The sequence below is a fragment of the Mixophyes fleayi genome (assembly GCF_038048845.1).
Source record: "Mixophyes fleayi isolate aMixFle1 chromosome 6 unlocalized genomic scaffold, aMixFle1.hap1 SUPER_6_unloc_1, whole genome shotgun sequence".
Lineage (NCBI taxonomy): Eukaryota > Metazoa > Chordata > Amphibia > Anura > Limnodynastidae > Mixophyes > Mixophyes fleayi.
In genome coordinates this window covers 1-21,340 of record NW_027445892.1, presented here as the reverse complement: position 1 = coordinate 21,340, position 21,340 = coordinate 1, and the positions used below count along the sequence as shown (strand labels likewise).

The 21,340-nt window shown below is 51.5% G+C and overlaps 3 non-coding genes and 6 pseudogenes across 3 annotated transcripts; all 9 read right to left on the bottom strand.

Moving 5' to 3' along the window:
- Positions 1 to 3,633: 3,633 nt before the first annotated feature.
- On the bottom strand, positions 3,634 to 3,790 carry LOC142111981 (U2 spliceosomal RNA; annotated as a pseudogene).
- An 819-nt stretch (positions 3,791 to 4,609) lies between these two features.
- On the bottom strand, positions 4,610 to 4,800 carry LOC142112021 (U2 spliceosomal RNA). Its single transcript, XR_012681105.1, has one exon. It is a non-coding gene; the product is annotated as a U2 spliceosomal RNA (small nuclear RNA).
- Positions 4,801 to 5,619: 819 nt separating this feature from the next.
- LOC142111943 (U2 spliceosomal RNA) lies at positions 5,620 to 5,791 on the bottom strand (annotated as a pseudogene).
- Positions 5,792 to 11,445: 5,654 nt separating this feature from the next.
- Positions 11,446 to 11,602, bottom strand: LOC142111980 (U2 spliceosomal RNA; annotated as a pseudogene).
- Positions 11,603 to 12,421: 819 nt separating this feature from the next.
- LOC142111970 (U2 spliceosomal RNA) lies at positions 12,422 to 12,612 on the bottom strand. Its single transcript, XR_012681090.1, has one exon. It is a non-coding gene; the product is annotated as a U2 spliceosomal RNA (small nuclear RNA).
- Positions 12,613 to 13,431: 819 nt separating this feature from the next.
- Positions 13,432 to 13,606, bottom strand: LOC142111948 (U2 spliceosomal RNA; annotated as a pseudogene).
- Positions 13,607 to 19,258: 5,652 nt separating this feature from the next.
- Positions 19,259 to 19,415, bottom strand: LOC142111984 (U2 spliceosomal RNA; annotated as a pseudogene).
- An 819-nt stretch (positions 19,416 to 20,234) lies between these two features.
- Positions 20,235 to 20,425, bottom strand: LOC142111847 (U2 spliceosomal RNA). Its single transcript, XR_012681004.1, has one exon. It is a non-coding gene; the product is annotated as a U2 spliceosomal RNA (small nuclear RNA).
- Positions 20,426 to 21,244: 819 nt separating this feature from the next.
- On the bottom strand, positions 21,245 to 21,340 carry LOC142112012 (U2 spliceosomal RNA; annotated as a pseudogene; the record flags this gene model as incomplete).

Below are 21,340 nucleotides of genomic sequence, written 5' to 3'. Positions count from 1 at the left end.
TAAAACCATGAGAGACACGATCAAAGGCCTTCTCCTGGTCAAGACTGACCAGGGCCACATGTGCGTGGCGGTCTTTGATATAATGAACCGTGTCCCTCAGCAGCGCAAGGCTGTCTGCAATCCTTCTCCCAGGAATGCCACAAGTCTGATCAGGATGAACAATTCGCCCAATGACAACCTTTAGCCTGTTGGCTAGTACCTTGGCCAAAATCTTGTAGTCCACGTTCAGGAGGGAGATGGGCCTCCAATTTTTGAGGTCACATCTCTCTCCCTTGCGCTTGTACAAAATCGTGATCAAGCCCTCTCTCAGAGTAGGAGGCATCCTGCCCTCCACCACCATCTCCTCATACAGCTCTAACAGGTCCGGGCCAATGAGGTCCCACAGCGCTACATAGAGCTCGGCTGGGAGGCCATCACTGCCCGGGGTCCTGCCCGGCCTAAAGGATTTAGCGGCAGAGTGCAGCTCCCCCAAGGTGAGGGGGGCATCCATAGCTGCCCTACCTGTAGGATCAATAGGGTTAGTGATACCTGACAGGAAAGATTCAGCTGCGTCGTCGTCTGTAGTCTTAGGGGAGTAGAGTTTGCCGTAGTAGTCTGAGACGACTCCCATGACGCCCTCCTTCCCCCTCCTGGGGGTGCCAGACTCGTCCCGCAGTTCAGTCAGGGGCGTGTGGCCGGAGTGGAGTTTTCTGAAAAAGAAAGAATTACATTTCTCACCCTTCTCCAGATTCTCCACCTTGGAACGGAAGACGATGCGATTGGCCTCTTCCTCGAAGTGCCTTTTCAGGCCCCCTTTGGCCTCAGCCAGATCATCCTTCACATCCCAGCCGCAGAGTTGGAGATCCAGCAGGGACTGCAGCTGACGCTGAAGTCTCCTGAAGTTTCTCTTCCTCTCACACGCCTGTTGGCGGCCTTTAGCCTGAAAGAAACTGCGAAACTTGCCCTTGACATACTCCCACCAGTTAGACATACAGTCAAAATACATTTTGTCATTTTTCCACATTACATAGGCATCCCTCAGCTCAACCATCACCTCTTCCTTTCCCAGCAGAGCGCAGTTCAGCTTCCAAGAGCCAGGGCCGGGAGGGAACCCGTGACCCAGAACACCTTCAAAGAGAATGGCCCTATGATCAGAGAAAAAGCAGGGAACCATGACATGCCTGTTTTGTCTTACCGCTCTCGATGTAAACACAAAGTCAATCCGGGAACGCACCGAGCCATCGGGGCGGCTCCAAGTATAATTCACAGAGCCGGCCCCCATAGATCCCACTGCATCCCGCAAGGATGCTTCGGCTACCATCTCCTGCAACAACCTGGAAGAAACATCAAGTTTAGCATTAGTACAAGAACTCCTACCATCTTCCTCTATAGGACAGTTAAAGTCCCCAGCCATCACTACCGCCCTGGTGGTTGCGAGCTGGGCCCGCAGGGTCTGGAAAAGCTCCAAACGCTCATTCTTACCCGGGGATGCATACACACAGATAAGCCTGATAGGCTCACCCGCCCAGGAGCCATCTACGATAAGCAATCTGCCGCAGACAAACTCCTGAACGGAATCTAATGTGAAGAGGCTTCCCCTGATAAGAATGGCGACCCCTGCAGACTTACAGTCACTCCCCCCAGACCAATAGGAGGGCCCGTGAGACCACTGCCTCCCCAGATGCCTGTAGGAACTAGAGAAAGGGAGAGAACATTCCTGCAACATGTAAACATCACATTTCTGACTGTCAAGAAAGGTAAACACAGACTGACGTCTAATCTTATCCTTCACACTCCTCACATTAATGGTAAAAAGAGAAAAGTTAGCCATTAGTTGGGAGAAAAAGGGGGGTTAGCACAGTCAATACATCAGTTACCCTCCTTGTCCGGTGGGACTTGGTCCGGTCTGCCCGTGTCCCCTTCGGGTGGGAGCAGACCTTTCTCCTCTAGCTGGTCGAATAGGCAGATTTGGGGCAGTTGCAGGAATTCTTCCTCCTCCTGCTCAGAATCCAGCAGCTCATCCACCATCTCTACCAGGGCCCCCTCTGACGGGAGAGGGTCCTCTTCCAGCTCGATTGCCTTTTTCTTGGAAGGGTCAGAGTCGCCAGCTGGGCTGTCCAGCTCTTTCCGCTTCCTTCTTTGTTTGTTCTCATCACCTGCAGACACAAGAGGGAGGAGGGGGGGGAAATCCTCCAGGGAAAGGGAGGGAGCTGCAGTAGCGGTGGAGGGGGTTAGTGCTACTGCAGGGGGGGGGGGGTGTTGTGACAGCGGGGAGGGAGGGGGGTGCTGTCACAACAGGGGTGGGAGATATCTTACCAGCTCTTGGCTGCGGTGTGGGCTTCTGTTGCTTCCTCTGGGCTGGCTTGGGCTGCAGGGCAGGGGCAGGTCCGCTTTCCGGCAGTCCAATCCCGGCAGCTGCAGCGTAGGATCTGGCCCTCTGGGGGCAGTCCCTGTAGATGTGGCTGGCCAGGCCGCAGAGGTTGCAGGACAATTTTCTTGGGCAATCCTTGGACTCGTGCCCCGCCACCTTGCAGTTCCTGCAGGCTGAGACCTTGCAGCTTCTCGCCATGTGGTCAGCTTCCCCGCATTTTCTGCAGTTCCTCGGCTGATCGGCATAGTGGAGGAGGCCGGCAGAGCCGCCCAGGGCAAAGCTTGATGGCAGGTGTTGGAGTCCGTCAGTTGCCGTGCTGTCTTTCCTCAGTCTGATGATAATGGACCACTTGCCTGTCCAGAAGCCGTTGACATCCAGGATCTTGGAGGGGTCCTTGACCACGGAGCAGAAGCGGCTCAGGAAGGTAGCGATGTCCTTACCAGGGGTGTGAGGATTTCTCATGGAGACCGTGACTCTTCTCTCCTCTCTTTGGATGGGGCAGTTCCCCACGAAGCGGGAGAAGGGAGACTCCGGTCTCGCAGTCTTCACTGCCTCCCAGTACCTCTTACAGATGGCAATGGAGGCGAAGGTGATGTACCAGATCCCTTTCAGGTAGTTCTGCACGCTGAGGGTTTCAGCCTTGGAGAAGCCCTGGTCCAGGATCATCTTCTTGCCGAAGGTCTCGGCCGTCATGTCTGGGACCCTTCCTTCCACTTCCTTCAGCTTCAGGACCACGGTCTGCCTCATCCAGGGTTCCAGGGTGGGGGTCTTCTGGGGGGTGTCCTGGTTGGGCTGGCCTTGTCCGGCAGCAGCAGGGGCGGTGGAGGCAGAGGTTCCGGCCACGGGGGGAGGCTTCGGGGCGGTCGTCTTTCCTCCCTTCTTCCCAGGGGCAGGAGCAGGGGTGGAGGCAGGAGCTGGGGTAGCTGAGGCCATCGTCCTGGCTCTTCCTGGGGTAGAGAGGCTGGTCGTCCGGGGTGGAGGGAGCAGTGCAGATGTCCTCCCGCTGGGTAGAGAGGAGCAGGGGCTTCCGCTGAAGAGGAGGCGCTTCTTCCAGTGGAGCAGGGCCCGAGGAGAGGAGGGCTTCTTCAGCCGGAGGTGCTCCCGGCGTCTTCTTCCCGGCAGGCAGGGGGGGTCGGCAGCGCTTCTTCCCCGGGGTCGGTCTTCTTGCTCCTGGCCGGCTTTGATCGGGTAACACAAGTCTCAAACAGTTCCTCACCAGGGTTAGAGTGTGCTATCGGATGAGCCACACTCAGGTATGTCCTCTGGGTTTTGGGCAGGAGAGAGACAAGTGCACCATGCAGCAGAGTCTACATCAGCCCCTCACCAATGTTAGAGTGCGCTATCGGATGAGCCACACTCAGCATAACCTCCACCGGGTAGTTGGTAAACTGATAAGAACAGATACTACACTTGATCTTAGCCAAAAGGCCGAGAAGCGATAACCTGAAAAGGGACCCAGGAAAGCGCCCGCTTCTCAGGCTAGGCCTGACAACTGTAGGAGACAGCCACGCCACACGCCGTATACTTTCTTCAGCGGCGGCCCACAACACTCCATTGCTGCACATTCTAGGCCCGACTAGCCTGAAAAGCCTGACACCTTCACTGGGACCCTCTTTACACCTCTCTGTCTGCAAAGGCACGCACATGAGCCGAGGACTTTTCAAACGAGATGCCTGCAAAATTTGCATTAACTCCTCCCCTTGACCATAAGTGCAACGACGCCCGCTGATTAGTCGGCCTGCCGTTCCGTCCTCGTCTCCCCAGGCAATTAATCACACTGTCTGCCCAGCTTCTTTCGGAATATTCACAGCATGTCACAGAAACAGCACTTCAAGGTGCATCACAATTGTTTCTCGGGCCACCGGCAAGTAAATAGAAAAGGAAGCTGCATGCTGCAACAGCAGCAGGGTTCTAAAAGGTGTGTGTCATAATCCTCACTTGCCTTTATTATGTCACTGGGTCCACAAGAGGGAGACACACTACGTCAGATTAATAGTTTCATTCATTCGGAGATCCAATTGAATTTGCAAATCACAAGTTGCTCCATTAAAGGAATAATTGGATCAATTCAGTAATCCTTTTGGACAAAGAAAAGGGTCTTCTTATCTGCAAATGCTTGTTTGCTAAAAGAGATAAGAAACAAAACAACAAAAAGACACAATAAATTGACACGAAATAAGACACAGGAGACAAAAATCTGTTCTTATGTTTTTTTGTTGCTGAAAAGAGACATGATTCTATTTTTTGATAACTGGATAAGAGAAGTGCACCGGTCCTGGAAGTACTGCAATACCAGGTCAATGCGTGGAGTGGACAGAGCAAGCTCTTCTTCCATCTCCCTGTTCTAAAAATCCATTTAATATATGGCCCCCAGATAGGGGGCGTATCAGATATTAAACTGATAAGAACAGATACTACACTTGATCTTAGCCAAAAGGCCGAGAAGCGATAACCTGAAAAGGGACCCAGGAAAGCGCCCGCTTCTCAGGCTAGGCCTGACAACTGTAGGAGACAGCCACGCCACACGCCGTATACTTTCTTCAGCGGCGGCCCACAACACTCCATTGCTGCACATTCTAGGCCCGACTAGCCTGAAAAGCCTGACACCTTCACTGGGACCCTCTTTACACCTCTCTGTCTGCAAAGGCACGCACATGAGCCGAGGACTTTTCAAACGAGATGCCTGCAAAATTTGCATTAACTCCTCCCCTTGACCATAAGTGCAACGACGCCCGCTGATTAGTCGGCCTGCCGTTCCGTCCTCGTCTCCCCAGGCAATTAATCACACTGTCTGCCCAGCTTCTTTCGGAATATTCACAGCATGTCACAGAAACAGCACTTCAAGGTGCATCACAATTGTTTCTCGGGCCACCGGCAAGTAAATAGAAAAGGAAGCTGCATGCTGCAACAGCAGCAGGGTTCTAAAAGGTGTGTGTCATAATCCTCACTTGCCTTTATTATGTCACTGGGTCCACAAGAGGGAGACACACTACGTCAGATTAATAGTTTCATTCATTCGGAGATCCAATTGAATTTGCAAATCACAAGTTGCTCCATTAAAGGAATAATTGGATCAATTCAGTAATCCTTTTGGACAAAGAAAAGGGTCTTCTTATCTGCAAATGCTTGTTTGCTAAAAGAGATAAGAAACAAAACAACAAAAAGACACAATAAATTGACACGAAATAAGACACAGGAGACAAAAATCTGTTCTTATGTTTTTTTGTTGCTGAAAAGAGACATGATTCTATTTTTTGATAACTGGATAAGAGAAGTGCACCGGTCCTGGAAGTACTGCAATACCAGGTCAATGCGTGGAGTGGACAGAGCAAGCTCTTCTTCCATCTCCCTGTTCTAAAAATCCATTTAATATATGGCCCCCAGATAGGGGGCGTATCAGATATTAAACTGATAAGAACAGATTTTTGATTGAAAAAGTAGCTTTATTTTGTATAAAGTACAAAAAACACAGTTCATACATTTCATTCAAGTGTACGCAGTACACCGTAAGACATGATCATGCATACGTTTTAGTGCAATACAGGGCATAAAGTACAAGACATGACATCCTACACTATATACATCAAGTACTGCACTAACCATTCAAACTTTACAGTGTATTACAGTGCAATAAAATAACATTGGGTGTGAGGGGGAGGTAGGTGAGAGGGGTAGGGTGATGGAGTCACGAGCAAAAAGTTTTTTTATTGAGGACAGACACAAAGGGAAGGGTGCATAAATAGACATGACATTCAATAATACTTCATGCTGTGAAGGGGAATGGGTTGGAGGGGGAGAGGGAGGGGAGCACAAACCAAAGTTTTTTATTGAAAATAGACACAATGGGGAGGAGGAGAAGAGGAGACAACAATCAATCAATTACAATCAATCGTCGTCTTCATCTTCCTCAGGACTGTCAAGGGTGTTATAGTCTCTTAACAGGCTATGGATAAGCCTGCGACAGTCCTGGATGGTCATCTTCTCCCGCTTCAAGATGAGGCGGTTCCTGGCAAGCCACATAGCGTCCTTAAAACAGTTCATAAGGCGCCAGGCCTCCTGGATTGCCTCAACGGTGTGAGTCCCAGGAAATAATCCATAAAATACCGAATGGTATGAAAGGCAAGTCCTGGGCACACTGTCCTTAAGTTCATGTTCCAGGGCATCCAACAATGCCTGTGCAGTGGGACAGTCCCAAAAGATATGTTGAGCAGTCTCCCTCTTGGTAATACAAAAGGGGCAGTGAACATATCTGCACAGGTTCCGGGAGTGCATAAATGTCCTGAGAGGCAAACCCCCCTGAATGGCCATCCATGCAATGTCTTTATGTCCATTAGTCAGTCTCTTAGAGGCCACATTCTCCCAAACATGTTTGGCCGTGGCCACAGGGAGCCCTGGAACAGACTCCATAATGTCCTTAGCTCTGATGAGCTTGTGGATAGTTTTAGGTTTCCACAAGTCTGGTTTAAGTCCCTCCAGATGGTGCTCCCTCACAAATTGTCCAACATCCAGGTAAAACCAAGGTGTAGTCCAGTTGTAAGGGAAGGAGCTGTCCCACTTGTCCCAACCAAGTTTCCTCCAAAGAGGAAGCAGGAAAAAGCGTGACATGGACTTCCCAGCAGAGCAAACGTTCTTTTCAAGGAGTGTCCTGCGGATACAGTTGCAAACAAAGAAGGCCCGCAGCATGGTGGGGATATCAGGGATCCCTTTCCCACCTTTGTGGGGCTCCTTGTACATAACAGACCGCTTCACTCTGTCCATTTTGGAGCCCCAGATGAAGTGAAAGACTGTCCTCGTGATGGTCTTACAGACGGCAGCAAGAGGTGGCCAAGCTTGGGCCGTGTACTGAAGAACGGGAAGAATCTCGTTGCGCAGTACCAGTGCTTTCCCTTCGATGGTAAGAAGTCTGAGGCTCCACAGTCCAATCTTTTGCCGGACTGTTGCCAGTCTCTCTTCCCAGCACTTCAGGGCCGCCTCCTCTCCACCGAACCAAACTCCAAGAATTTTGATGAAGTCCGGCTTGATTGTGAAGGGGAATGCAGCGGGGGATGACAGGTGCCACTGACCAAACAGCATTGCCTCTGACTTCCCGCAGTTGACTTTTGCCCCTGAAGCTTGGCCGAAGTTGTTGCAGGTCTGGACGAGTGCTGCCACCGAACGCTGATCAGCGCAGAAGACAGTGACGTCGTCCATGTAGAGCGAACACTTGGCCTCTAGTCGGTCTGGACCCGGTGCGGTGATCCCTCTGATCTCTGGGTTTCGCCTGATGGACATCGCAAAGAGCTCTATACAACAGACAAAAAGGAGAGGTGAAAGAGGGCAGCCTTGTCTGACCCCAGACAGTACAGAGAAGGGGTCAGTCTTCCAGCCGTTCACCAACACAGAGCTGTAAATATCAAGGTACATCAGGTTAACATAAGAACAAAACATATCACCCAATCCAAACCTGCACAGAACCTTACGCATAAAACCATGAGAGACACGATCAAAGGCCTTCTCCTGATCAAGACTGACCAGGGCCACATGTGCATGGCGGTCTTTGATATAATGAACCGTGTCCCTCAGCAGCGCAAGGCTGTCTGCAATCCTTCTACCAGGAATGCCACAAGTCTGATCAGGATGAACAATTCGCCCAATGACAACCTTTAGCCTGTTGGCTAGTACCTTGGCCAAAATCTTGTAGTCCACGTTCAGGAGGGAGATGGGCCTCCAATTTTTGAGGTCACATCTCTCTCCCTTGCGCTTGTACAAAATCGTGATCAAGCCCTCTCTCAGAGTAGGAGGCATCCTGCCCTCCACCACCATCTCCTCATACAGCTCTAACAGGTCCGGGCCAATGAGGTCCCACAGCGCTACATAGAGCTCGGCTGGGAGGCCATCACTGCCCGGGGTCCTGCCCGGCCTAAAGGATTTAGCGGCAGAGTGCAGCTCCCCCAAGGTGAGGGGGGCATCCATAGCTGCCCTACCTGTAGGATCAATAGGGTTAGTGATACCTGACAGGAAAGATTCAGCTGCGTCGTCGTCTGTAGTCTTAGGGGAGTAGAGTTTGCCGTAGTAGTCTGAGACGACTCCCATGACGCCCTCCTTCCCCCTCCTGGGGGTGCCAGACTCGTCCCGCAGCTCAGTCAGGGGCGTGTGGCCGGAGTGGAGTTTTCTGAAAAAGAAAGAATTACATTTCTCACCCTTCTCCAGATTCTCCACCTTGGAACGGAAGATGATGCGATTGGCCTCTTCCTCGAAGTGCCTTTTCAGGCCCCCTTTGGCCTCAGCCAGATCATCCTTCACATCCCAGCCGCAGAGTTGGAGATCCAGCAGGGACTGCAGCTGACGCTGAAGTCTCCTGAAGTTCCTCTTCCTCTCACACGCCTGTTGGCGGCCTTTAGCCTGAAAGAAACTGCGAAACTTGCCCTTGACATACTCCCACCAGTTAGACATACAGTCAAAATACATTTTGTCATTTTTCCACATTACATAGGCATCCCTCAGCTCAACCATCACCTCTTCCTTTCCCAGCAGAGCGCAGTTCAGCTTCCAAGAGCCAGGGCCGGGAGGGAACCCGTGACCCAGAACACCTTCAAAGAGAATGGCCCTATGATCAGAGAAAAAGCAGGGAACCATGACATGCCTGTTTTGTCTTACCGCTCTCGATGTAAACACAAAGTCAATCCGGGAACGCACTGAGCCATCGGGGCGGCTCCAAGTATAATTCACAGAGCCGGCCCCCATAGATCCCACTGCATCCCGCAAGGATGCTTCGGCTACCATCTCCTGCAACAACCTGGAAGAAACATCAAGTTTAGCATTAGTACAAGAACTCCTACCATCTTCCTCTATAGGACAGTTAAAGTCCCCAGCCATCACTACCGCCCTGGTGGTTGCGAGCTGGGCCCGCAGGGTCTGGAAAAGCTCCAAACGCTCATTCTTACCCGGGGATGCATACACACAGATAAGCCTGATAGGCTCACCCGCCCAGGAGCCATCTACGATAAGCAATCTGCCGCAGACAAACTCCTGAACGGAATCTAATGTGAAGAGGCTTCCCCTGATAAGAATGGCGACCCCTGCAGACTTACAGTCACTCCCCCCAGACCAATAGGAGGGCCCGTGAGACCACTGCCTCCCCAGATGCCTGTAGGAACTAGAGAAAGGGAGAGAACATTCCTGCAACATGTAAACATCACATTTCTGACTGTCAAGAAAGGTAAACACAGACTGACGTCTAATCTTATCCTTCACACTCCTCACATTAATGGTAAAAAGAGAAAAGTTAGCCATTAGTTGGGAGAAAAAAGAGAGTTAGCACAATCAATACATCAGTTACCCTCCTTGTCCGGTGGGACTTGGTCCGGTCTGCCCGTGTCCCCTTCGGGTGGGAGCAGGCCTTTCTCCTCTAGCTGGTCGAATAGGCAGATTTGGGGCAGTTGTAGGAATTCTTCCTCCTCCTGCTCAGAATCCAGCAGCTCATCCACCATCTCTACCAGGGCCCCCTCTGACGGGAGAGGGTCCTCTTCCAGCTCGATTGCCTTTTTCTTGGAAGGGTCAGAGTCGCCAGCTGGGCTGTCCAGCTCTTTCCGCTTCCTTCTTTGTTTGTTCTCATCACCTGCAGACACAAGAGGGAGGAGGGGGGGGAAATCCTCCAGGGAAAGGGGGGGAGCTGCAGTAGCGGTGGAGGGGGTTAGTGCTACTGCAGGGGGGGGGGGGTGTTGTGACAGCGGGGAGGGAGGGGGGTGCTGTCACAACAGGGGTGGGAGATATCTTACCAGCTCTTGGCTGCGGTGTGGGCTTCTGTTGCTTCCTCTGGGCTGGCTTGGGCTGCAGGGCAGGGGCAGGTCCGCTTTCCGGCAGTCCAATCCCGGCAGCTGCAGCGTAGGATCTGGCCCTCTGGGGGCAGTCCCTGTAGATGTGGCTGGCCAGGCCGCAGAGGTTGCAGGACAATTTTCTTGGGCAATCCTTGGACTCGTGCCCCGCCACCTTGCAGTTCCTGCAGGCTGAGACCTTGCAGCTTCTCGCCATGTGGTCAGCTTCCCCGCATTTTCTGCAGTTCCTCGGCTGATCGGCATAGTGGAGGAGGCCGGCAGAGCCGCCCAGGGCAAAGCTTGATGGCAGGTGTTGGAGTCCGTCAGTTGCCGTGCTGTCTTTCCTCAGTCTGATGATAATGGACCACTTGCCTGTCCAGAAGCCGTTGACGTCCAGGATCTTGGAGGGGTCCTTGACCACGGAGCAGAAGCGGCTCAGGAAGGTAGCGATGTCCTTACCAGGGGTGTGAGGATTTCTCATGGAGACCGTGACTCTTCTCTCCTCTCTCTGGATGGGGCAGTTCCCCACGAAGCGGGAGAAGGGAGACTCCGGTCTCGCAGTCTTCACTGCCTCCCAGTACCTCTTGCAGATGGCAATGGAGGCGAAGGTGATGTACCAGATCCCTTTCAGGTAGTTCTGCACGCTGAGGGTTTCAGCCTTGGAGAAGCCCTGGTCCAGGATCATCTTCTTGCCGAAGGTCTCGGCCGTCATGTCTGGGACCCTTCCTTCCACTTCCTTCAGCTTCAGGACCACGGTCTGCCTCATCCAGGGTTCCAGGGTGGGGGTCTTCTGGGGGGTGTCCTGGTTGGGCTGGCCTTGTCCGGCAGCAGCAGGGGCGGTGGAGGCAGAGGTTCCGGCCACGGGGAGAGGCTTCGGGGCGGTGTTCTTTCCTCCCTTCTTCCCAGGGGCAGGAGCAGGGGTGGAGGCAGGAGCTGGGGTAGCTGAGGCCATCGTCCTGGCTCTTCCTGGGGTAGAGAGGCTGGTCGTCCGGGGTGGAGGGAGCAGTGCAGATGTCCTCCCGCTGGGTAGAGAGGAGCAGGGGCTTCCGCTGAAGAGGAGGCGCTTCTTCCAGTGGAGCAGGGCCCGAGGAGAGGAGGGCTTCTTCAGCCGGAGGTGCTCCCGGCGTCTTCTTCCCGGCAGGCAGGGGGGGTCGGCAGCGCTTCTTCCCCGGGGTCGGTCTTCTTGCTCCTGGCCGGCTTTGATCGGGTAACACAAGTCTCAAACAGTTCCTCACCAGGGTTAGAGTGTGCTATCGGATGAGCCACACTCAGGTATGTCCTCTGGGTTTTGGGCAGGAGAGAGACAAGTGCACCATGCAGCAGAGTCTACATCAGCCCCTCACCAATGTTAGAGTGCGCTATCGGATGAGCCACACTCAGCATAACCTCCACCGGGTAGTTGGTAAACTGATAAGAACAGATACTACACTTGATCTTAGCCAAAAGGCCGAGAAGCGATAACCTGAAAAGGGACCCAGGAAAGCGCCCGCTTCTCAGGCTAGGCCTGACAACTGTAGGAGACAGCCACGCCACACGCCGTATACTTTCTTCAGCGGCGGCCCACAACACTCCATTGCTGCACATTCTAGGCCCGACTAGCCTGAAAAGCCTGACACCTTCACTGGGACCCTCTTTACACCTCTCTGTCTGCAAAGGCACGCACATGAGCCGAGGACTTTTCAAACGAGATGCCTGCAAAATTTGCATTAACTCCTCCCCTTGACCATAAGTGCAACGACGCCCGCTGATTAGTCGGCCTGCCGTTCCGTCCTCGTCTCCCCAGGCAATTAATCACACTGTCTGCCCAGCTTCTTTCGGAATATTCACAGCATGTCACAGAAACAGCACTTCAAGGTGCATCACAATTGTTTCTCGGGCCACCGGCAAGTAAATAGAAAAGGAAGCTGCATGCTGCAACAGCAGCAGGGTTCTAAAAGGTGTGTGTCATAATCCTCACTTGCCTTTATTATGTCACTGGGTCCACAAGAGGGAGACACACTACGTCAGATTAATAGTTTCATTCATTCGGAGATCCAATTGAATTTGCAAATCACAAGTTGCTCCATTAAAGGAATAATTGGATCAATTCAGTAATCCTTTTGGACAAAGAAAAGGGTCTTCTTATCTGCAAATGCTTGTTTGCTAAAAGAGATAAGAAACAAAACAACAAAAAGACACAATAAATTGACACGAAATAAGACACAGGAGACAAAAATCTGTTCTTATGTTTTTTTGTTGCTGAAAAGAGACATGATTCTATTTTTTGATAACTGGATAAGAGAAGTGCACCGGTCCTGGAAGTACTGCAATACCAGGTCAATGCGTGGAGTGGACAGAGCAAGCTCTTCTTCCATCTCCCTGTTCTAAAAATCCATTTAATATATGGCCCCCAGATAGGGGGCGTATCAGATATTAAACTGATAAGAACAGATACTACACTTGATCTTAGCCAAAAGGCCGAGAAGCGATAACCTGAAAAGGGACCCAGGAAAGCGCCCGCTTCTCAGGCTAGGCCTGACAACTGTAGGAGACAGCCACGCCACACGCCGTATACTTTCTTCAGCGGCGGCCCACAACACTCCATTGCTGCACATTCTAGGCCCGACTAGCCTGAAAAGCCTGACACCTTCACTGGGACCCTCTTTACACCTCTCTGTCTGCAAAGGCACGCACATGAGCCGAGGACTTTTCAAACGAGATGCCTGCAAAATTTGCATTAACTCCTCCCCTTGACCATAAGTGCAACGACGCCCGCTGATTAGTCGGCCTGCCGTTCCGTCCTCGTCTCCCCAGGCAATTAATCACACTGTCTGCCCAGCTTCTTTCGGAATATTCACAGCATGTCACAGAAACAGCACTTCAAGGTGCATCACAATTGTTTCTCGGGCCACCGGCAAGTAAATAGAAAAGGAAGCTGCATGCTGCAACAGCAGCAGGGTTCTAAAAGGTGTGTGTCATAATCCTCACTTGCCTTTATTATGTCACTGGGTCCACAAGAGGGAGACACACTACGTCAGATTAATAGTTTCATTCATTCGGAGATCCAATTGAATTTGCAAATCACAAGTTGCTCCATTAAAGGAATAATTGGATCAATTCAGTAATCCTTTTGGACAAAGAAAAGGGTCTTCTTATCTGCAAATGCTTGTTTGCTAAAAGAGATAAGAAACAAAACAACAAAAAGACACAATAAATTGACACGAAATAAGACACAGGAGACAAAAATCTGTTCTTATGTTTTTTTGTTGCTGAAAAGAGACATGATTCTATTTTTTGATAACTGGATAAGAGAAGTGCACCGGTCCTGGAAGTACTGCAATACCAGGTCAATGCGTGGAGTGGACAGAGCAAGCTCTTCTTCCATCTCCCTGTTCTAAAAATCCATTTAATATATGGCCCCCAGATAGGGGGCGTATCAGATATTAAACTGATAAGAACAGATTTTTTTTGATTGAAAAAGTAGCTTTATTTTGTATAAAGTACAAAAAACACAGTTCATACATTTCATTCAAGTGTACGCAGTACACCGTAAGACATGATCATGCATACGTTTTAGTACAGTACAGGGCATAAAGTACAAGACATGACATCCTACACTATATACATCAAGTACTGCACTAACCATTCAAACTTTACAGTGTATTTCAGTGCAATAAAATAACATTGGATGTGAGGGGGAGGTAGGTGAGAGGGGTAGGGTGATGGAGTCACGAGCAAAAAGTTTTTATTGAGGACAGACACAAAGGGAAGGGTGCATAAATAGACATGACATTCAATAATACTTCATGCTGTGAAGGGGAATGGGTTGGAGGGGGAGAGGGAGGGGAGCACAAACCAAAGTTTTTTATTGAAAATAGACACAATGGGGAGGAGGAGAAGAGGGGACAACAATCAATCAATTACAATCAATCGTCGTCTTCATCTTCCTCAGGACTGTCAAGGGTGTTATAGTCTCTTAACAGGCTATGGATAAGCCTGCGACAGTCCTGGATGGTCATCTTCTCCCGCTTCAAGATGAGGCGGTTCCTGGCAAGCCACATAGCGTCCTTAAAACAGTTCATAAGGCGCCAGGCCTCCTGGATTGCCTCAACGGTGTGAGTCCCAGGAAATAATCCATAAAATACCGAATGGTATGAAAGGCAAGTCCTGGGCACACTGTCCTTAAGTTCATGTTCCAGGGCATCCAACAATGCCTGTGCAGTGGGACAGTCCCAAAAGATATGTTGAGCAGTCTCCCTCTTGGTAATACAAAAGGGGCAGTGAACATATCTGCACAGGTTCCGGGAGTGCATAAATGTCCTGAGAGGCAAACCCCCCTGAATGGCCATCCATGCAATGTCTTTATGTCCATTAGTCAGTCTCTTAGAGGCCACATTCTCCCAAACATGTTTGGCCGTGGCCACAGGGAGCCCTGGAACAGACTCCATAATGTCCTTAGCTCTGATGAGCTTGTGGATAGTTTTAGGTTTCCACAAGTCTGGTTTAAGTCCCTCCAGATGGTGCTCCCTCACAAATTGTCCAACATCCAGGTAAAACCAAGGTGTAGTCCAGTTGTAAGGGAAGGAGCTGTCCCACTTGTCCCAACCAAGTTTCCTCCAAAGAGGAAGAAGGAAAAAGCGTGACATGGACTTCCCAGCAGAGCAAACGTTCTTTTCAAGGAGTGTCCTGCGGATACAGTTGCAAACAACGAAGGCACGCAGCATGGTGGGGATATCCGGGATCCCTTTCCCACCTTTGTGGGGCTCCTTGTACATAACTGACCGCTTCACTCTGTCCATTTTGGAGCCCCAGATGAAGTGAAAGACTGTCCTCGTGATGGTCTTACAGACGGCAGCAAGAGGTGGCCAAGCTTGGGCCGTGTACTGAAGAACGGGAAGAATCTCGTTGCGCAGTACCAGTGCTTTCCCTTCGATGGTAAGAAGTCTGAGGCTCCACAGTCCAATCTTTTGCCGGACTGTTGCCAGTCTCTCTTCCCAGCACTTCAGGGCCGCCTCCTCTCCACCGAACCAAACTCCAAGAATTTTGATGAAGTCCGGCTTGATTGTGAAGGGGAATGCAGCGGGGGATGACAGGTGCCACTGACCAAACAGCATTGCCTCTGACTTCCCGCAGTTGACTTTTGCCCCTGAAGCTTGGCCGAAGTTGTTGCAGGTCTGGACGAGTGCTGCCACCGAACGCTGATCAGCGCAGAAGACAGTGACGTCGTCCATGTAGAGCGAACACTTGGCCTCTAGTCGGTCTGGACCCGGTGCGGTGATCCCTCTGATCTCTGGGTTTCGCCTGATGGACATCGCAAAGAGCTCTATACAACAGACAAAAAGGAGAGGTGAAAGAGGGCAGCCTTGTCTGACCCCAGACAGTACAGAGAAGGGGTCAGTCTTCCAGCCGTTCACCAACACAGAGCTGTAAATATCAAGGTACATCAGGTTAACATAAGAACAAAACATATCACCCAATCCAAACCTGCACAGAACCTTACGCATAAAACCATGAGAGACACGATCAAAGGCCTTCTCCTGATCAAGACTGACCAGGGCCACATGTGCATGGCGGTCTTTGATATAATGAACCGTGTCCCTCAGCAGCGCAAGGCTGTCTGCAATCCTTCTACCAGGAATGCCACAAGTCTGATCAGGATGAACAATTCGCCCAATGACAACCTTTAGCCTGTTGGCTAGTACCTTGGCCAAAATCTTGTAGTCCACGTTCAGGAGGGAGATGGGCCTCCAATTTTTGAGGTCACATCTCTCTCCCTTGCGCTTGTACAAAATCGTGATCAAGCCCTCTCTCAGAGTAGGAGGCATCCTGCCCTCCACCACCATCTCCTCATACAGCTCTAACAGGTCCGGGCCAATGAGGTCCCACAGCGCTACATAGAGCTCGGCTGGGAGGCCATCACTGCCCGGGGTCCTGCCCGGCCTAAAGGATTTAGCGGCAGAGTGCAGCTCCCCCAAGGTGAGGGGGGCATCCATAGCTGCCCTACCTGTAGGATCAATAGGGTTAGTGATACCTGACAGGAAAGATTCAGCTGCGTCGTCGTCTGTAGTCTTAGGGGAGTAGAGTTTGCCGTAGTAGTCTGAGACGACTCCCATGACGCCCTCCTTCCCCCTCCTGGGGGTGCCAGACTCGTCCCGCAGTTCAGTCAGGGGCGTGTGGCCGGAGTGGAGTTTTCTGAAAAAGAAAGAATTACATTTCTCACCCTTCTCCAGATTCTCCACCTTGGAACGGAAGATAATGCGATTGGCCTCTTCCTCGAAGTGCCTTTTCAGGCCCCCTTTGGCCTCAGCCAGATCATCCTTCACATCCCAGCCGCAGAGTTGGAGATCCAGCAGGGACTGCAGCTGACGCTGAAGTCTCCTGAAGTTTCTCTTCCTCTCACACGCCTGTTGGCGGCCTTTAGCCTGAAAGAAACTGCGAAACTTGCCCTTGACATACTCCCACCAGTTAGACATACAGTCAAAATACATTTTGTCATTTTTCCACATTACATAGGCATCCCTCAGCTCAACCATCACCTCTTCCTTTCCCAGCAGAGCGCAGTTCAGCTTCCAAGAGCCAGGGCCGGGAGGGAACCCGTGACCCAGAACACCTTCAAAGAGAATGGCCCTTTGATCAGAGAAAAAGCAGGGAACCATGACATGCCTGTTTTGTCTTACCGCTCTCGATGTAAACACAAAGTCAATCCGGGAACGCACTGAGCCATCGGGGCGGCTCCAAGTATAATTCACAGAGCCGGCCCCCATAGATCCCACTGCATCCCGCAAGGATGCTTCGGCTACCATCTCCTGCAACAACCTGGAAGAAACATCAAGTTTAGCATTAGTACAAGAACTCCTACCATCTTCCTCTATAGGACAGTTAAAGTCCCCAGCCATCACTACCGCCCTGGTGGTTGCGAGCTGGGCCCGCAGGGTCTGGAAAAGCTCCAAACGCTCATTCTTACCCGGGGATGCATACACACAGATAAGCCTGATAGGCTCACCCGCCCAGGAGCCATCTACGATAAGCAATCTGCCGCAGACAAACTCCTGAACGGAATCTAATGTGAAGAGGCTTCCCCTGATAAGAATGGCGACCCCTGCAGACTTACAGTCACTCCCCCCAGACCAATAGGAGGGCCCGTGAGACCACTGCCTCCCCAGATGCCTGTAGGAACTAGAGAAAGGGAGAGAACATTCCTGCAACATGTAAACATCACATTTCTGACTGTCAAGAAAGGTAAACACAGACTGACGTCTAATCTTATCCTTCACACTCCTCACATTAATGGTAAAAAGAGAAAAGTTAGCCATTAGTTGGGAGAAAAAAGAGAGTTAGCACAGTCAATACATCAGTTACCCTCCTTGTCCGGTGGGACTTGGTCCGGTCTGCCCGTGTCCCCTTCGGGTGGGAGCAGACCTTTCTCCTCTAGCTGGTCGAATAGGCAGATTTGGGGCAGTTGTAGGAATTCTTCCTCCTCCTGCTCAGAATCCAGCAGCTCATCCACCATCTCTACCAGGGCCCCCTCTGACGGGAGAGGGTCCTCTTCCAGCTCGATTGCCTTTTTCTTGGAAGGGTCAGAGTCGCCAGCTGGGCTGTCCAGCTCTTTCCGCTTCCTTCTTTGTTTGTTCTCATCACCTGCAGACACAAGAGGGAGGAGGGGGGGGAAATCCTCCAGGGAAAGGGGGGGAGCTGCAGTAGCGGTGGAGGGGGTTAGTGCTACTGCAGGGGGGGGGGGGTGTTGTGACAGCGGGGAGGGAGGGGGGTGCTGTCACAACAGGGGTGGGAGATATCTTACCAGCTCTTGGCTGCGGTGTGGGCTTCTGTTGCTTCCTCTGGGCTGGCTTGGGCTGCAGGGCAGGGGCAGGTCCGCTTTCCGGCAGTCCAATCCCGGCAGCTGCAGCGTAGGATCTGGCCCTCTGGGGGCAGTCCCTGTAGATGTGGCTGGCCAGGCCGCAGAGGTTGCAGGACAATTTTCTTGGGCAATCCTTGGACTCGTGCCCCGCCACCTTGCAGTTCCTGCAGGCTGAGACCTTGCAGCTTCTCGCCATGTGGTCTGCTTCCCCGCATTTTCTGCAGTTCCTCGGCTGATCGGCATAGTGGAGGAGGCCGGCAGAGCCGCCCAGGGCAAAGCTTGATGGCAGGTGTTGGAGTCCGTCAGTTGCCGTGCTGTCTTTCCTCAGTCTGATGATAATGGACCACTTGCCTGTCCAGAAGCCGTTGACATCCAGGATCTTGGAGGGGTCCTTGACCACGGAGCAGAAGCGGCTCAGGAAGGTAGCGATGTCCTTACCAGGGGTGTGAGGATTTCTCATGGAGACCGTGACTCTTCTCTCCTCTCTCTGGATGGGGCAGTTCCCCACGAAGCGGGAGAAGGGAGACTCCGGTCTCGCAGTCTTCACTGCCTCCCAGTACCTCTTGCAGATGGCAATGGAGGCGAAGGTGATGTACCAGATCCCTTTCAGGTAGTTCTGCACGCTGAGGGTTTCAGCCTTGGAGAAGCCCTGGTCCAGGATCATCTTCTTGCCGAAGGTCTCGGCAGTCATGTCTGGGACCCTTCCTTCCACTTCCTTCAGCTTCAGGACCACGGTCTGCCTCATCCAGGGTTCCAGGGTGGGGGTCTTCTGGGGGGTGTCCTGGTTGGGCTGGCCTTGTCCGGCAGCAGCAGGGGCGGTGGAGGCAGAGGTTCCGGCCACGGGGAGAGGCTTCGGGGCGGTGTTCTTTCCTCCCTTCTTCCCAGGGGCAGGAGCAGGGGTGGAGGCAGGAGCTGGGGTAGCTGAGGCCATCGTCCTGGCTCTTCCTGGGGTAGAGAGGCTGGTCGTCCGGGGTGGAGGGAGCAGTGCAGATGTCCTCCCACTGGGTAGAGAGGAGCAGGGGCTTCCGCTGAAGAGGAGGCGCTTCTTCCAGTGGAGCAGGGCCCGAGGAGAGGAGGGCTTCTTCAGCCGGAGGTGCTCCCGGCGTCTTCTTCCCGGCAGGCAGGGGGGGTCGGCAGCGCTTCTTCCCCGGGGTCGGTCTTCTTGCTCCTGGCCGGCTTTGATCGGGTAACACAAGTCTCAAACAGTTCCTCACCAGGGTTAGAGTGTGCTATCGGATGAGCCACACTCAGGTATGTCCTCTGGGTTTTGGGCAGGAGAGAGACAAGTGCACCATGCAGCAGAGTCTACATCAGCCCCTCACCAATGTTAGAGTGCGCTATCGGATGAGCCACACTCAGCATAACCTCCACCGGGTAGTTGGTAAGCTGATAAGAACAGATACTACACTTGATCTTAGCCAAAAGGCCGAGAAGCGATAACCTGAAAAGGGACCCAGGAAAGCGCCCGCTTCTCAGGCTAGGCCTGACAACTGTAGGAGACAGCCACGCCACACGCCGTATACTTTCTTCAGCGGCGGCCCACAACACTCCATTGCTGCACATTCTAGGCCCGACTAGCCTGAAAAGCCTGACACCTTCACTGGGACCCTCTTTACACCTCTCTGTCTGCAAAGGCACGCACATGAGCCGAGGACTTTTCAAACGAGATGCCTGCAAAATTTGCATTAACTCCTCCCCTTGACCATAAGTGCAACGACGCCCGCTGATTAGTCGGCCTGCCGTTCCGTCCTCGTCTCCCCAGGCAATTAATCACACTGTCTGCCCAGCTTCTTTCGGAATATTCACAGCATGTCACAGAAACAGCACTTCAAGGTGCATCACAATTGTTTCTCGGGCCACCGGCAAGTAAATAGAAAAGGAAGCTGCATGCTGCAACAGCAGCAGGGTTCTAAAAGGTGTGTGTCATAATCCTCACTTGCCTTTATTATGTCACTGGGTCCACAAGAGGGAGACACACTACGTCAGATTAATAGTTTCATTCATTCGGAGATCCAATTGAATTTGCAAATCACAAGTTGCTCCATTAAAGGAATAATTGGATCAATTCAGTAATCCTTTTGGACAAAGAAAAGGGTCTTCTTATCTGCAAATGCTTGTTTGCTAAAAGAGATAAGAAACAAAACAACAAAAAGACACAATAAATTGACACGAAATAAGACACAGGAGACAAAAATCTGTTCTTATGTTTTTTTGTTGCTGAAAAGAGACATGATTCTATTTTTTGATAACTGGATAAGAGAAGTGCACCGGTCCTGGAAGTACTGCAATACCAGGTCAATGCGTGGAGTGGACAGAGCAAGCTCTTCTTCCATCTCCCTGTTCTAAAAATCCATTTAATATATGGCCCCCAGATAGGGGGCGTATCAGATATTAAACTGATAAGAACAGATACTACACTTGATCTTAGCCAAAAGGCCGAGAAGCGATAACCTGAAAAGGGACCCAGGAAAGCGCCCGCTTCTCAGGCTAGGCCTGACAACTGTAGGAGACAGCCACGCCACACGCCGTATACTTTCTTCAGCGGCGGCCCACAACACTCCATTGCTGCACATTCTAGGCCCGACTAGCCTGAAAAGCCTGACACCTTCACTGGGACCCTCTTTACACCTCTCTGTCTGCAAAGGCACGCACATGAGCCGAGGACTTTTCAAACGAGATGCCTGCAAAATTTGCATTAACTCCTCCCCTTGACCATAAGTGCAACGACGCCCGCTGATTAGTCGGCCTGCCGTTCCGTCCTCGTCTCCCCAGGCAATTAATCACACTGTCTGCCCAGCTTCTTTCGGAATATTCACAGCATGTCACAGAAACAGCACTTCAAGGTGCATCACAATTGTTTCTCGGGCCACCGGCAAGTAAATAGAAAAGGAAGCTGCATGCTGCAACAGCAGCAGGGTTCTAAAAGGTGTGTGTCATAATCCTCACTTGCCTTTATTATGTCACTGGGTCCACAAGAGGGAGACACACTACGTCAGATTAATAGTTTCATTCATTCGGAGATCCAATTGAATTTGCAAATCACAAGTTGCTCCATTAAAGGAATAATTGGATCAATTCAGTAATCCTTTTGGACAAAGAAAAGGGTCTTCTTATCTGCAAATGCTTGTTTGCTAAAAGAGATAAGAAACAAAACAACAAAAAGACACAATAAATTGACACGAAATAAGACACAGGAGACAAAAATCTGTTCTTATGTTTTTTTGTTGCTGAAAAGAGACATGATTCTATTTTTTGATAACTGGATAAGAGAAGTGCACCGGTCCTGGAAGTACTGCAATACCAGGTCAATGCGTGGAGTGGACAGAGCAAGCTCTTCTTCCATCTCCCTGTTCTAAAAATCCA